This window comes from Rattus norvegicus, chromosome 11 (assembly GCF_036323735.1).
Source record: "Rattus norvegicus strain BN/NHsdMcwi chromosome 11, GRCr8, whole genome shotgun sequence".
Lineage (NCBI taxonomy): Eukaryota > Metazoa > Chordata > Mammalia > Rodentia > Muridae > Rattus > Rattus norvegicus.
This window is the reverse complement of record NC_086029.1, coordinates 87459245-87472739: the sequence shown is the minus strand read 5'-3', so window position 1 is coordinate 87472739 and position 13495 is coordinate 87459245. Positions and strand designations below refer to the sequence as shown.

The 13495-nt window shown below is 39.4% G+C and overlaps 1 long non-coding RNA gene across 1 annotated transcript; it reads right to left on the bottom strand.

Moving 5' to 3' along the window:
• Positions 1-2218: 2218 nt before the first annotated feature.
• Positions 2219-12337, bottom strand: LOC134481020 (uncharacterized). Its single transcript, XR_010056169.1, has 3 exons — positions 11830-12337; positions 11549-11585; positions 2219-6154 (listed from the first exon to the last, which is right to left on the bottom strand). It is a non-coding gene; the product is annotated as an uncharacterized LOC134481020 (long non-coding RNA).
• Between the last annotated feature and the right edge of the window lie 1158 nt (positions 12338-13495).

The following is a 13495-nucleotide window of genomic DNA, read 5'->3' as shown; positions in this document are numbered from 1 at the left end:
ATCCCCATCAGAATACCAATCCAATTCTTCAAGGAGTTAGACAGAACAATTTGCAAATTCATCTGGAATAACAAAAAACCCAGGATAGCTAAAGCTATCCTCAACAATCAAAGGACTTCAGGGGGAATCACTATCCCTGAACTCAAGCAGTATTACAGAGCAATAGTGATAAAAACTGCATGTATTGGTACACAGACAGACAGATAGACCAATGGAATAGAATTGAAGACCCAGAAATGAACCCACACACCTATGGTCACTTGATTTTTGACAAAGGAGCCAAAACCATCCAATGGAAAAAAGATAGCATTTTCAGCAAATGGTGCTGGTTCAACTGGAGGGCAACATGTAGAAGAATGCAGATCGATCCATGCTTATCACCCTGTACAAAGCTTAAGTCCAAGTGGATCAAGGACCTCCACATCAAACCAGACACACTCAAACTAATAGAAGAAAAACTAGGGAAGCATCTGGAACACATGGGCACTGGAAAAAATTTCCTGAACAAAACACCAATGGCTTATGCTCTAAGATCAAGAATCGACAAATGGGATCTCATAAAACTGCAAAGCTTCTGTAAGGCAAAGGACACTGTGGTTAGGACAAAACGGCAACCAACAGATTGGGAAAAGATCTTTACCAATCCTACAACAGATAGAGGCCTTATATCCAAAATATACAAAGAACTCAAGAAGTTAGACTGTAGGGAAACAAAAAACACTATTTAAAAATGGGGTTCAGAGCTAAACAAACAATTCACAGCTGAGGAATGCCGAATGGCTGAGAAACACCTAAAGAAATGTTCAACATCTTTAGTCATAAGGGAAATGCAAATCAAAACAACCCTGAGATTTCACCTCACACCAGTGAGAATGGCTAAGATCAAAAACTCAGGTGACAGCAGATGCTGGCAAGGATGTGGAGAAAGAGGAACACTCCTCCATTGTTGGTGGGATTGCAGACTGGTACAACCATTCTGGAAATCAGTCTGGAGGATCCTCAGAAAATTGGACATTGAACTGCCTGAGGATCCAGCTATACCTCTCTTGGGCATATACCCAAAAGATGCCCCAACATATAAAAAAGACACGTGCTCCACTATGTTCATTGCAGCCTTATTTATAATAGCCAGAAGCTGGAAAGAACCCAGATGCCCTTCAACAGAGGAATGGATACAGAAAATGTGGTACATCTACACAATGGAATATTACTCAGCTATCAAAAACAACGACTTTATGAAATTCGTAGGCAAATGGTTTGAACTGGAAAATATCATCCTGAGTGAGCTAACCCAATCACAGAAAGACATACATGGTATGCACTCATTGATAAGTGGCTATTAGCCCAAATGCTTGAATTACCCTAGATGCCTAGAACAAATGAAACTCAAGACGGATGATCAAAATGTGAATGCTTCACTCCTTCTTTAAAAGGGGAACAAGAATACCCTTGGCAGGGAAGAGAGAGGCAAAGATTAAAACAGAGACTGAAGGAACACCCATTCAGAGCCTGCCCCACATGTGGCCCATACATATACAGCCACCCAATTAGACAAGATGGATGAAGCAAAGAAGTGCAGACCGACAGGAGCCGGATGTAGATCGCCCCTGAGAGACACAGCCAGAATACAGCAAATACAGAGGCGAATGCCAGCAGCAAACCACTGAACTGAGAATAGGACCCCCGTTGAAGGAATCAGAGAAAGAACTGGAAGAGCTTGAAGGGGCTCGAGACCCCATATGTACAACAATGCCAAGCACCAGAGCTTCCAGGGACTAAGCCACTACCTAAAGACTATACATGGACTGACCCTGGACTCTGACCTCATAGGTAGCAATGAATATCCTAGTTAGAGCACCAGTGGAAGGGGAAGCCCTGGGTCCTGCTAAGACTGAACCCCCAGTGAACTAGACTGGTGGGGAGAGGGCGGCAATGGGGGGAGGGTTGGGAGGGGAACACCCATAAGGAAGGGGAGGGGGGAGGGGGATGTTTGCCCAGATACCGGGAAAGGGAATAACACTAGAAATGTATATAAGAAATACTCAAGTTAATAAAAAAAATAGTTTGAATAGTATTACTATAAAATAGTAGGGACATAATGCCCCTATTAGATACCAAGAACTTACAAGTGAAAAGTTCTGTGCCAAGATTGGCAGCACTTTTGTGAAGTTGTTGACACAAACCCTCAGAATAATACAGGCTATTTCCAGTGCTCTTGACTACTGTCATACTTAGGGTTTTTATTGATGTGATTAAACACTGTGACCAAAGCAACCTGGAAAGGAGAGAATTGACTTGACTCACACATACCAAATCACAGTCCACCGGGTGAAGCCAAAGCAGGAATCTGGAGGCAGGAGCTGATGCTGAGGCCATAGGGGAGTCCTTCTTGCCCTCTAGCTCTGCATGGCTTGTTCGTCCTGCTTTTTTTTTTGGATATTTTATTTATTTACATTTCAAATGTTATCCCCTTTCCCGGTTTCCCCTCCAGCAATCCCCTATCCCATCCGTCCTCCCTCTGCTTCTATGAAGGTGCTCCTCTGCTCACACCCACTCCTGCCTCCTGTCCTCATCCTGCTTTCTTATAGAATCCAGGACCATTTGCTCATTCTCACCGACAATGGGTTAGACTCACCCTCAACAATTGCCATGTGAGAAAATGCCCTAAAAGTTTGTCTGTCTACAGCCCGATCTAGAGACGTTTTCTTAATTAAGGTCTCCTTCTCTCAGATGACTGTAGTGTGTGTCAAGTTGACATAAAACTATCTTGCACAGTTACCTTTCAGAACTTCGTAGTTACCTTGTGCTGCTGAAGATACCATAGGCTTGAGACAGAAAATATGAATAAACCAAACAGGTTCTCACATGGCAGCTTCATTCCTACTCTCTCTCGCTTTCACGGTTCTAGAAGATGGTATTCCCTCTATTAGATAAGAAGAAGAATAATCAGTCCAACCCAGTTATGTATCCTGTGTGCTACACCAATGACTGCCCTGGCGTGACATATCCTGGCATGGCAAGCATACGCAAGGCATGTCCAATAGTGGCACAGTCAGCCCGGGAGTAACAAACCACTTTCTGATTAGGTTTACGGCACACTACACAAGATGAAACCCAGACCTGGTAACATTGTCAGACCAAGAGTCTAACGCTAGAAAGATGATGGGGCCTGGGAGACAACCTATTACTACTATGCTGAGAACTGAGACAAACCAATTCCTAATGATATATCATTATAATGATAGACCTGTGCTTCTACCTTAACCCTCAGCTGAGAAGCTTCTATTTGTAGAGGTTATTAACACAGAGATCTGTAACTGCAAATAGTAAGAAACTGAAGAGTGCTAAACTCTAAATGAAATATATGCACTGTGCTTCCTCCACTCACAGCTCAAGTATTATTTCAGAAGAAGTTGTATTAAGAGTGTAAGAGCTACATGGAAACAATGTCTTTGGGACACAGCAGGGCAAGTGCACATGTGAATTCACAGTAATTAGGACAGCAACCATGAGACCTGTGCAAGCTCAAGATATTCCCAATTTGGAGAGGGAAGATGGACATGAGTCCCACCCACAGCTAAGGAACTTTTAGTTATTGTTAGCTTTGGGAAGAAGAAATAATGTTTTCCCAAAAGTGTAGCCAAGACTCATTTGACCATGCTCCAGTTGAAGGGCACACACTGTGAAGAAATGATGCATATGAGGAATATGTGAGGTCAAGTCCTCTTTGGAATTTCAAGATTCATTCTCATGGATAGAAATACTGTTGGTTTTAGTATATTGCACTGTCTATAAACAATAAAACTCCCTTCACAATCTTTCCCCTCTTGGTTCCTTTTCTAAGTTCTGAACATTTCCAACCATTCACCTGAACTGTCATATAATATTATTTACTTAGCTTTATATCATTGTAATATTTTATACAAGTTCACAGTAAGTTATTTCAGGGTTGAACACTTTAATTGCCACTCTTTGTTGCCCCAACTCTATGCTTAAATTATTGTTCAGTCATTATTGATTGGTTACAATTAGGCCTTTATTAGAAAGGAATTCCTATAAAAGTAATACTTTTGAAACATACTAAAGGAATTCAAACATTATTTACCTAGCAATAGTTTAATAAGAAAACTCACCCTGCACAATCTGTGCAAATGTGAATATGATTATGGATACAATTACTGAGATGACACCCAGTCAACACAGCTTGTAGTGTGCATGATCAGAAAGACCCCTTTCCGTAAGCTTAGGGCATTGACATTTTCATTAACCGATGGACTCACATTGTTAGTCATAGGGAAAACAGCTAATTTCTTAGTGTGATTCCTCAAACAAATGGAAGCTAGAAACTAGATCTATTTTGACATGACCAGAAAGAATGGAATTCCAAAATCCTTTCTTCTGATAGACTTTACTTTCTCCTTGCCCTGTGAACCAAGCATGAATATTTGTAACATAACTTCTGGAGTATAAGAGACAATAAATCAATGTATTTTAAAGGTTTAGCTTTATACTTAAAGAATGGAAACAAGACTATATTGAGACCATATTTGTGGCCGTGTCTCACTGTGACACTGGTAAATAGTATCTGCCTAGCACCTTCTAAAGACAACATTGCGCCAAGATACAGGCTTTGTATTCCTCTACTTACGTCCCCAGTTTTTCATTTGTCTTGCATCCTGGAGCATTACTTTTCTATCTAAGAGTTGCTCACTCTGGAATGAAAATTTCAAGTTTGTAAAGAAAACAATCTACAGTTGAAATAGCCTGTGGTGCTGTAAAGAGCTATGGATCCCCAAGAGATGCAAAGTGACGTACAATGAATGTTCTTAGCAGGTTGGGCTTCAGATGGTTAAGTACTCTATACACATGGTTGGCTTTTATTCTCTTTGCCAATTTTCTCTTTGTGCAATTGTATTAGCTGTGGACAAGTTCTTATTAAACTCAACATCAGACTTTAAATGTCATAGTCCTTCCTCTGCTGCTTAATGCTACCATTATGTTAGATGAACATATGTCATCAATACTAAAATAAGGACAATAATATTTAGCTCACAAAATTTTCATGTATGTTTAACAATCTCTTATCTATGAACAGTTGTATACTGTGGGATATTTTTAGATTCATTCTTTCAAGTAAAATATGTACTAAACCTTTCTAAATTAAGATAGATATCTTCAACTTGTTGTATGTTTCTTATTCTAAGGGTTGAATCAATAGCCAATTCTACACTAGGCTCTAATTCCCAAATCTCCTTGGGCCCTCTTTTATTTTGGTTTTCCTAAATTGACCTGGATGGCTTTGGAATCACCTTGTACTTCAGGTAATCCTTGAGTTCTAGATCCTTCGGCCTTGACTTCCCAAACAGGCAAGTCAACAGGTTTGCACCATCATTCCCAGTTTACAGGCTGATTATTAAATATGAATGTCACTAAGATTTGTGTTTTCAAGGCATAATCATTCATTTTAATTTTATTTGTTTTTGTAAAAAAAAGTCAATTTTTAGCACTATTACTAAATATCATATCACAGCGTTTTGACAAGACAACATCAAATATGAAGGCTAGGCCTGCTCCCCAAATTCATTGGGCATTAGGAGTTTCATTTTCTCAAGAACATGTCTATTACAAAGTAAAAAAAAATGGTCATTATCTCTATTTCAGAGATGTTTTGAAACAGGGTATTTTTCCTATTAAAAACAAACAAAGAAAGAAAGAAAGCAAGACATTTATAGTAACCAAGCATAAATGAGTATCTACCAAGATGAGAGAAATAGAGAAGAAACATCCAAGTAGGTGCAGAAAGAGTTCTTATTTTCATCTGGAATGAAACTTTATTCAGCATCAAAAGAGAATCAAACCCACACAAATTAGGCTACAAAGAGGAAATATCTAAATATCTAAATACTCTTTAATACATTTCACACCTTTATAAAATCTTATCACTTTAATAAGTTAAGGGTTAGCCATAGAATGCTTGGATTAGTATTTCCACAGTTTAAACCACGTCCCATGTTTCAAGGACACAAATTAGCCAAAAAGGGTGATACTTCTTTTTTTGTGGTTACCTGAACAGTTATATCATTGTAACCCAAGTTGGAGACTGTCTTCATGAACAAACTTCATGGCTGAACTGTATGGCCATTGTTTCAAGATCCTTGAGGAAATCAATGATAACAGTTAAGGATACTAGAGCCATAAGTTAATGAATTTGTTTTTGACTTCTTCTTGAGGATGGCTATAGCATCTCTAGATGATAATTGGTTACTATAAGGTCTGCGGTTAGGGCCTTTAGAGGTGCTGTACCAGTTTAATCATAGTATTGAACACTACTGAGAGACATACAGAATCAAACTCTAGAATGTGTGTTTGTGAACTGTGGTTCAGCTCAAAATAATGAGGGTGAGAAATTCCACAAAGAACATAAATAACAAAGCATAAAATGAAGCAAATCCTATTTCCTGATCAATCAACCAATGCTCTAAAGAATAAACAGTTATGTAATTAAATGTTCTGACTGACACACTGTTTTAGAATATTTTCATGGGTGATTTATTTTATCATTACATGTAATAACATAGTTTAGTAGATGTCTTGGTAAGACAGAAAGTTTCTTTATTTAAACATGTTTGATAAATATGTGATTGCATGTCTAAAAATGATTAGTAGCTGAATCAGCAGAAGCAAAGAAGATATATCAAGAGAGAAATCTAAAAATAATCTATAAACATTTGTCTTTATAGCCACAGATAAGTGTAGTCTTTAACCCTCATTAAGGAAGTTTCTCTTTGCAACAGCTGAGACCACCACAAAAACCATAACCAATCATAAAGCAGAGTTGTGTCTCCCATTCCCAGTGAATGCATCTGAAAAACACTCCTGCAACTAGAGCTCAATGGTCATTTGAGAGAGTGTGGAAAGATTGTAAAAGCCAGAGGATAGAGAAGTTTGCTGTGAGACTGTGTCTCCTCGTAATGTCAGAAACTTACATCATAAAGCGTCACAAATGTGACTGTCCAAATAAAAGTTCAACAAGAATGACATCAGAGTACATACCAAAGTGGACAAGGAAAAGTCTGTGAAGCCTCAACTCTACACAAGGAAATAAAGGCAACTGAAGAAAGCTGGGAACAAGCATAGGTTTCTGAATGTGTTATATTTAGAAATATATCATACACTTATTATTATATATTAATATACATAACATATAATATACATTATTCTACATGGAAAATATATGCAATAAAAATTAGTAGAAAAGGAAGCCTGAATTTGAAGGAGAGGGAGGGGTGTATAGAAGAGGTTAAATGGAGGATAACGAAGGACGAATGTAATTATAATCCTCTCCAAAAAATAATTTAAAAAGTGATTCTTAAATGTTCTAACCTTATTTATGCCTATTTGGCTAGACTTAAATTTTGTTAAATAAAATATTCTGGGAAAATTTGTGTTTAATGTTAAATATTTACTGTGAGTATTCATTGATGTTTTAGTTTGCCTCTTGATTGACATATCAGAATTTTTAGATGCTTCTCTTATACTGGAATGCATACAGCACTATGGGACTTGGACATGGTACATGCAACTTGCCAGGACCAACAGGGATGAGGGTCTGCTACGTCCTTGCATCTTCTGAGGCCAGTAGGGCTGGAAGTGACCGTACTGCACCCATAGAAGGTCCTTGGAATATGTTAGCAACTCCAAGTTCAGCCCTTCTGGTTTGCTTGAAATTACCCAGCTGTCCATCAACTGTCTCCTTCACTGTCATGGGATTTTGTCATCAAGACAGCTTTGGATGTTTTAAATGCTTCATGCATACTCATAGAGACTTCAATCTAGGCATGAATAAGGACAGGGGACATCAGGAGTAGAAACTGATACAGGTGTTACAGCTGCCGCAGAAATCCAGCTTCTGTACCAAGGAACTCCAATCAAACAGTTATAGAGAAAAGGGAGCCTCTTTGGCTTTGTACAACTTCAATGACTCTAGAGAAGCCTTTTTGTTGGCAACAGCTTGAGGTAACTCCCAGATGACTCAACCCAGAAGAATCAGGAATTCTACAACACGTAGGAGAGGCACTTTAACCGTGCCGGCCTTGCCAACACTGTGAAACTAAGCAAAAGAACTGTGCTGGCTATTTCAGAAACCTCCACACTCTGCTCTGGTTAGTCCAGACATCAATGCTGTATCCCCGTAAGACAGCAGCCTTGATCTCAATAGGCTTAATGCCCATATTTTTATTGTGAACAGGTGGGTAGCCCTTATCACAGGCTTAATATACTGAAGTGGGGACAAAAAGGTCAGGTGACTTCTGGGCTCTTAGCCGAGGCACACTCATAAGCTCCACCTGGAAGGTGGCTAAAGAGTTCCACAGAGTGTTTGAATACAAGGATGTGGTGAGTTGAGGAACTGTTGAGGGCAAGGTCCTGTGAAGGCCTAAGACCACAAGCCTGCTGACTGCAGGAATCACTGCTGAGAGAAACTTAGACTCAGCATATAGAGCAATGAGGGCCATGGTGCTCAAAACTGAAAGCTGAAATGGTACAAATGGAGGTCTGCTGTAATCTAACTCTATTGGCTACAACTTTGACAGCTAAAGGCCACTGAAGCTGTCCCTTGCCTGTTCATATAAAAGAACCCCGAGTTGACTGGAACAAATCAGAAGATGCTAACGGGTTGAACAAGTAAAGACAATCTTGTTTCACTTTCAAGTGAGAAAATGGTTCTGACTTAGCTCGCAAGTTATTACATTTTCCCCTGGCTTTCGACTAGATAACATATTTGATTCAATTACTCATGCAATCAAATGATAAAGGATTTGAGGAAACTCCTTGCTTTCGAGACTCAAAAGTTTTCAGCTAAGATCTAGAAATACTCCAGTTAAAACCAAATCGTTCACTTCATAGCGCATCTATTTATAAAAAAAGTACATTTCCATTGAACTACATTTGTCCACACACTACTTGATGTTATCCATGCTCTGAATCAAACTCAGTTAATTTTCTTGGTGTGCACATGGTATTTGACACTTATATCTCCCATGTCAACAGCCATATAAGGACTCCAATAAGCATGTAAGAGAGGCACTTGCAGATTATTGTTACTATAGTAATATTCACAGTAAGTTATGAAACAAAACTAGTTATCCACCAACAGAATGATGGATAAGGAAAACACAGTAGGTATGTATACACGTGTTAACATTTGTAAGCCCTGAGAACAAAGTTGTGTTGCTTTTAGGAAAAAAAATGGATGCAATGAATGCATACATATATTAAGCAAACAAAGCCAACCTTAGAAACACTGAATGCCTCTCTTATTTATGTTTCCTAGAATTTATACGTATCATAAAGTCTTATATATCTAGATGGTGTGAAGGTAGAAGTAGGACTGTCTAGAACAGTGGTTCTCAACCTTCCTAATATGGGGACCCTTTAGTACAGTCCCTCATCTTGTGGTGACCTCATAAAATTATTTTGCAACTTCACAACTGTAATTTTGCTACTGTTATGAATTGTAATATAAATATCTGAATTGTAAGATGTCTGATATATGACCCCTATAAAAAGGTCATTTGACCCCCCCCCCAAAGGAGTCACTATCCACAGGTTGAGAATCCCTAGGTAAAGGGACTAAAGGGAGAGGATAGGATCTAGGAACGGAAGGATACTACAGTAGCCTCACGTGATACAAACTTTGAACCCTACTTCCTGTTTGCAAGATTATTTTAAAACATCTTTAGAGAGAAGGCAGAAAGAAAAAAGAGACTTGGTCTGGTCATGTATATTCATGGTAAAGTACCACTTTTATCATCCATGACTGGTTAAAATGCCTATAGAAGATTGGATGCGGCTCCTTATAGGAGTAAAAATGACTCCTGTAGTTCGCAAGGGAAGCTGGGAAATGTAGTCTGTCAGCAGAAAACTATCATTCCTATCTCTGAAATAATACAAAAAATCGGAACGGTGGCAGCAGTGGGGGTGGGGTGGGAGAAGTATATCAGTTTTTGTTGTTGTTGTTGAGGTCTGTATCAGAGGTGTTGTGGGTTCATTGAAGAGGGCATCCTCTGGTAATGATTGCCACTCTGTATTCCTGAAGAGAATTGGAAAATAATTATTAGAGGGTTGTAAATCAATGATTTCGTTACAGAGTAGAACTGAGCAGTTTTCTGCAAAAGATGGAGGAGAAAGGGAAGCAGAGGGGTGAGAAGCAGAGTAGATTGGGGAGCAAAAGTTGGGATTGAGTTGGTTCAGGGTAACAGTGACTGATTTCATGTCAAAACTGTTATACTCAAATGAGCTAGCGGAAGTAGAAAGGAGCTACAAAGTATCAAACAAAGGGAAAAGAAAAGAAGACAAGACAATCATGAAAAATTGTATCTGGCATAGAGCCAACTGGATAAGGGTCTCTCTTAGTCAGTTTCCCCACAGCAATTCTAAAAGGTCTTCTGCAGATACACCAGGTACAAATGGAACTATTGTAGGGTGAGAGCTATTCAGAGAGCTTATGTGGAACCTTCTGTTTTGGGTACAGAGTGAAAAGTAAAACATTTAAAAGACAGGCTAAAAAGACCATACCCATGAGGATAATAAGGAGGAAAGAAGCGATCAAGAGGCAGAGGCAGAGTGGGCAGGAACTAGAAGCCCATATTGTAGGAGGAGGCTTGTGGTTGAATTTTTGCTTGGTCCCTGTCCTTAGGCCCCCTTTCAAACCAGTTAGGATTTGTTGGCCTAGAAACAGCATGCTTACTTATGAGAGGACAAATCCCATACCAGTAGTAAAATTTAGTCCTTTTGAATCAAGGAGTACCACAGCAGTCAAAGGTCCTGATGATATTAAGCTGAACTGAGTTGATAAGACAGAGAGGCTATAGAAGATTGGATGCAGCTCTTTATATGAGTCTATATCTGGGCTATATAGACTAATTCCTGGGTCTTGGTAAAAGGAAGGCTTCAGGTCAGTTATTTTAGTTCTGAGTCTCCCATTCAGAATAGCAAGAAGAGGGATAACTTAGATGGCCCATGACCCATTGGTCCGCTTTTCAGGGTCACATGAACTGCTTTTAGAGGCTTGGGGAACATCCATCTGAGTAACTGATTCAAGGCTGACAGAGGGCAAAGCGGGGAGCAGCAGTTAGAGTGCCTCAGAAGAGGGGTCTATCCAAGGGGGCATGCTAACGCTTAACAACTGGCAAAGATCCAGAATATAAATGAGGTAATAACTGCATATTTTGTGGGGAATTAAGAGACAAAGGTATATGAGAAAATCTTTTAAATAAAGCTAACATAGTGTTAAATGCAATTATACAACTGTCTGGACCGTGTACTGCAATTAGCTGTTTGCTTACATCAGCTTCCTGCATAAGAAACAAACGCCTAGCCACTGACCAACCAGAACTTCTTATTAATTCACCCTATAAAATTCTCTACACATTTTCATTCTATACACTCAGAAAACTGAAGAGAATAACAGTCAGCCGTGTCCAATTTGTAATAAATAACTTATATCATAGACCAAATTGACGTAAGGCTAAATAATCCAACTCTTTACCCTTTTGTTGATGAGCCAACCTCTAGGTCACCAGGAACTGAAAACAGTAAGAAAAAATCAGTTAGTATCCTGTTTTAAAAATAGATTGTTTGTTTAGAGGCATAATTTGCAAAGGCGGGTAACCAATTTGTTTTTTTTTTTAAACAAATATTGGCTTTTGGAACTTCTTAGAAAAAAAATCCATGAACATCTCTGTCAGTCTTAGTGTTCTCTTGCTCTGAAGAGACATCATAACCACACAAACTCTTACAAAAGAAAGCAAGAAATTCGGGCTGGCTTACAGTTCAGAGTTTCCCATTCTTTCTCAGCATGGTGAGAAGCATGGCAGAGTGCAGGCAGACATGATGCTGAAAAGGAGCTGAGAGTTCTACAGCAAGATCTGCAGGGAGTGGGACAAAAGGGACAAAAGAGACACTGGACCTGGCTTGGATTTGTGAAACTTTAAATGCCACCCCCTGTGACACACTTCTTCCAACAAGGTCACACCCCCTAGTCCCTTTCAAACAGTGCCAGTCTTTTTCTTTTTTCTCTCATATATTTTGTCCTGACCACATTCCACCCCTCACTTTCACGCACCAAACATGGCATATTAAGTTTCAATAAGACTGGGCAAAGCCCTTTGTTATTAAGTCTGGATGAGGCAACCAAGTGGGAGGTAAGGTTCTCAAAATCAGGCAGAAGGGTCAGAGATAGCATCTGCTCTGACTGTTAGTAATCCCACAAGAAGACCGAGCTACACAAGTATAACATATGTGCATAGAGCCTAGGCAAGACCCATGCCAGCTCACTGAACAGCTCAGTCTCTGTGAGCCCCTATAATAAGTCCAGGTGAGTTGATTCTGTAGGTTATCTTGTTGGATCCTTGTCCCCTCTACCTTGTACAATACTTCTTCCACACTTTTTGCAAGATTCCCTAAGGTTTAGGTCTCTGCATATGTTTCCATCATTTTCTGGATAAAACCTTTCTGGTGATAACTAAGCTAGGCACCTATTTATTAGTATAGGAGAATATCATTAAGAATAATTTTATTGACTTGTTTTTGGTTTTGTCTTTGGTTCTATCCTAGGTATCTGGGCTATATAGACTAATTCCTGGCCTTCCAGGGAGTGTCAAGGATGGACTGCCTCCTCATGTCATGGGTATTAAACTAGAGCACTTGTTTGTTGCCCATTCCCCAAATTTCTGCACCACCTAATTTACAACAGTACATCTTGTAGGCACCAAAAATTGTAGGTTGAAGATTTTGGGACTGAGTGGGTGTACCAGTTCCTCCAATGGAAGTCTTGCCTGGTTATGGAAGATGGCCAGTTCATGTTCCTTATGCCCCTTTGTTTGGAGTCTCAACTAGGGTCACCTCATAGATTTCTGGGAGTTTCCACTGCATTAGATTTCTACCTGGTCCCTGAATGCTCCCCACTTCCAGTTGTCTCTCCCAGTATTCACATTCTCTCTCCATCTTTCTCCTATCCAATCCCTATACTCTCTTCCTTCCACAACCAAGTCACCCACAATATCTATCCTGTTTCTCCTTCCCAGGGAGATTCATGCCCTTGGTCCCTCCCTGTTACTTACCTCTCTGGGTTTATGGATCGCAGTATAGTTATCCTGTACTTTATGACTAATATCTACATATAAGTGAGTATACACTATGTTTGTACTTTCTAGGTCTGGGACACCCCACTCAGGATGATCTTTTCTAGTTCCATCCATTTGCCTGAAAATTTTATGATTTTTTTAAACAGCCCAATAATACTCCATTGCATAAATATACCACATTTTTTACCATTTTTCATCTGAGGGACATCTAGATTGTACTAGTTTGTGGTTATTACAAATAAACTGTTATGAATCTAGTTGAGCAAGTGTCCTTGTGCTATGGTGGAGCATCCTTTGGATATCTGTCCAGGAGGAGTATAGCTTGGTCTTGAGGTAGATCAACTCCCAAT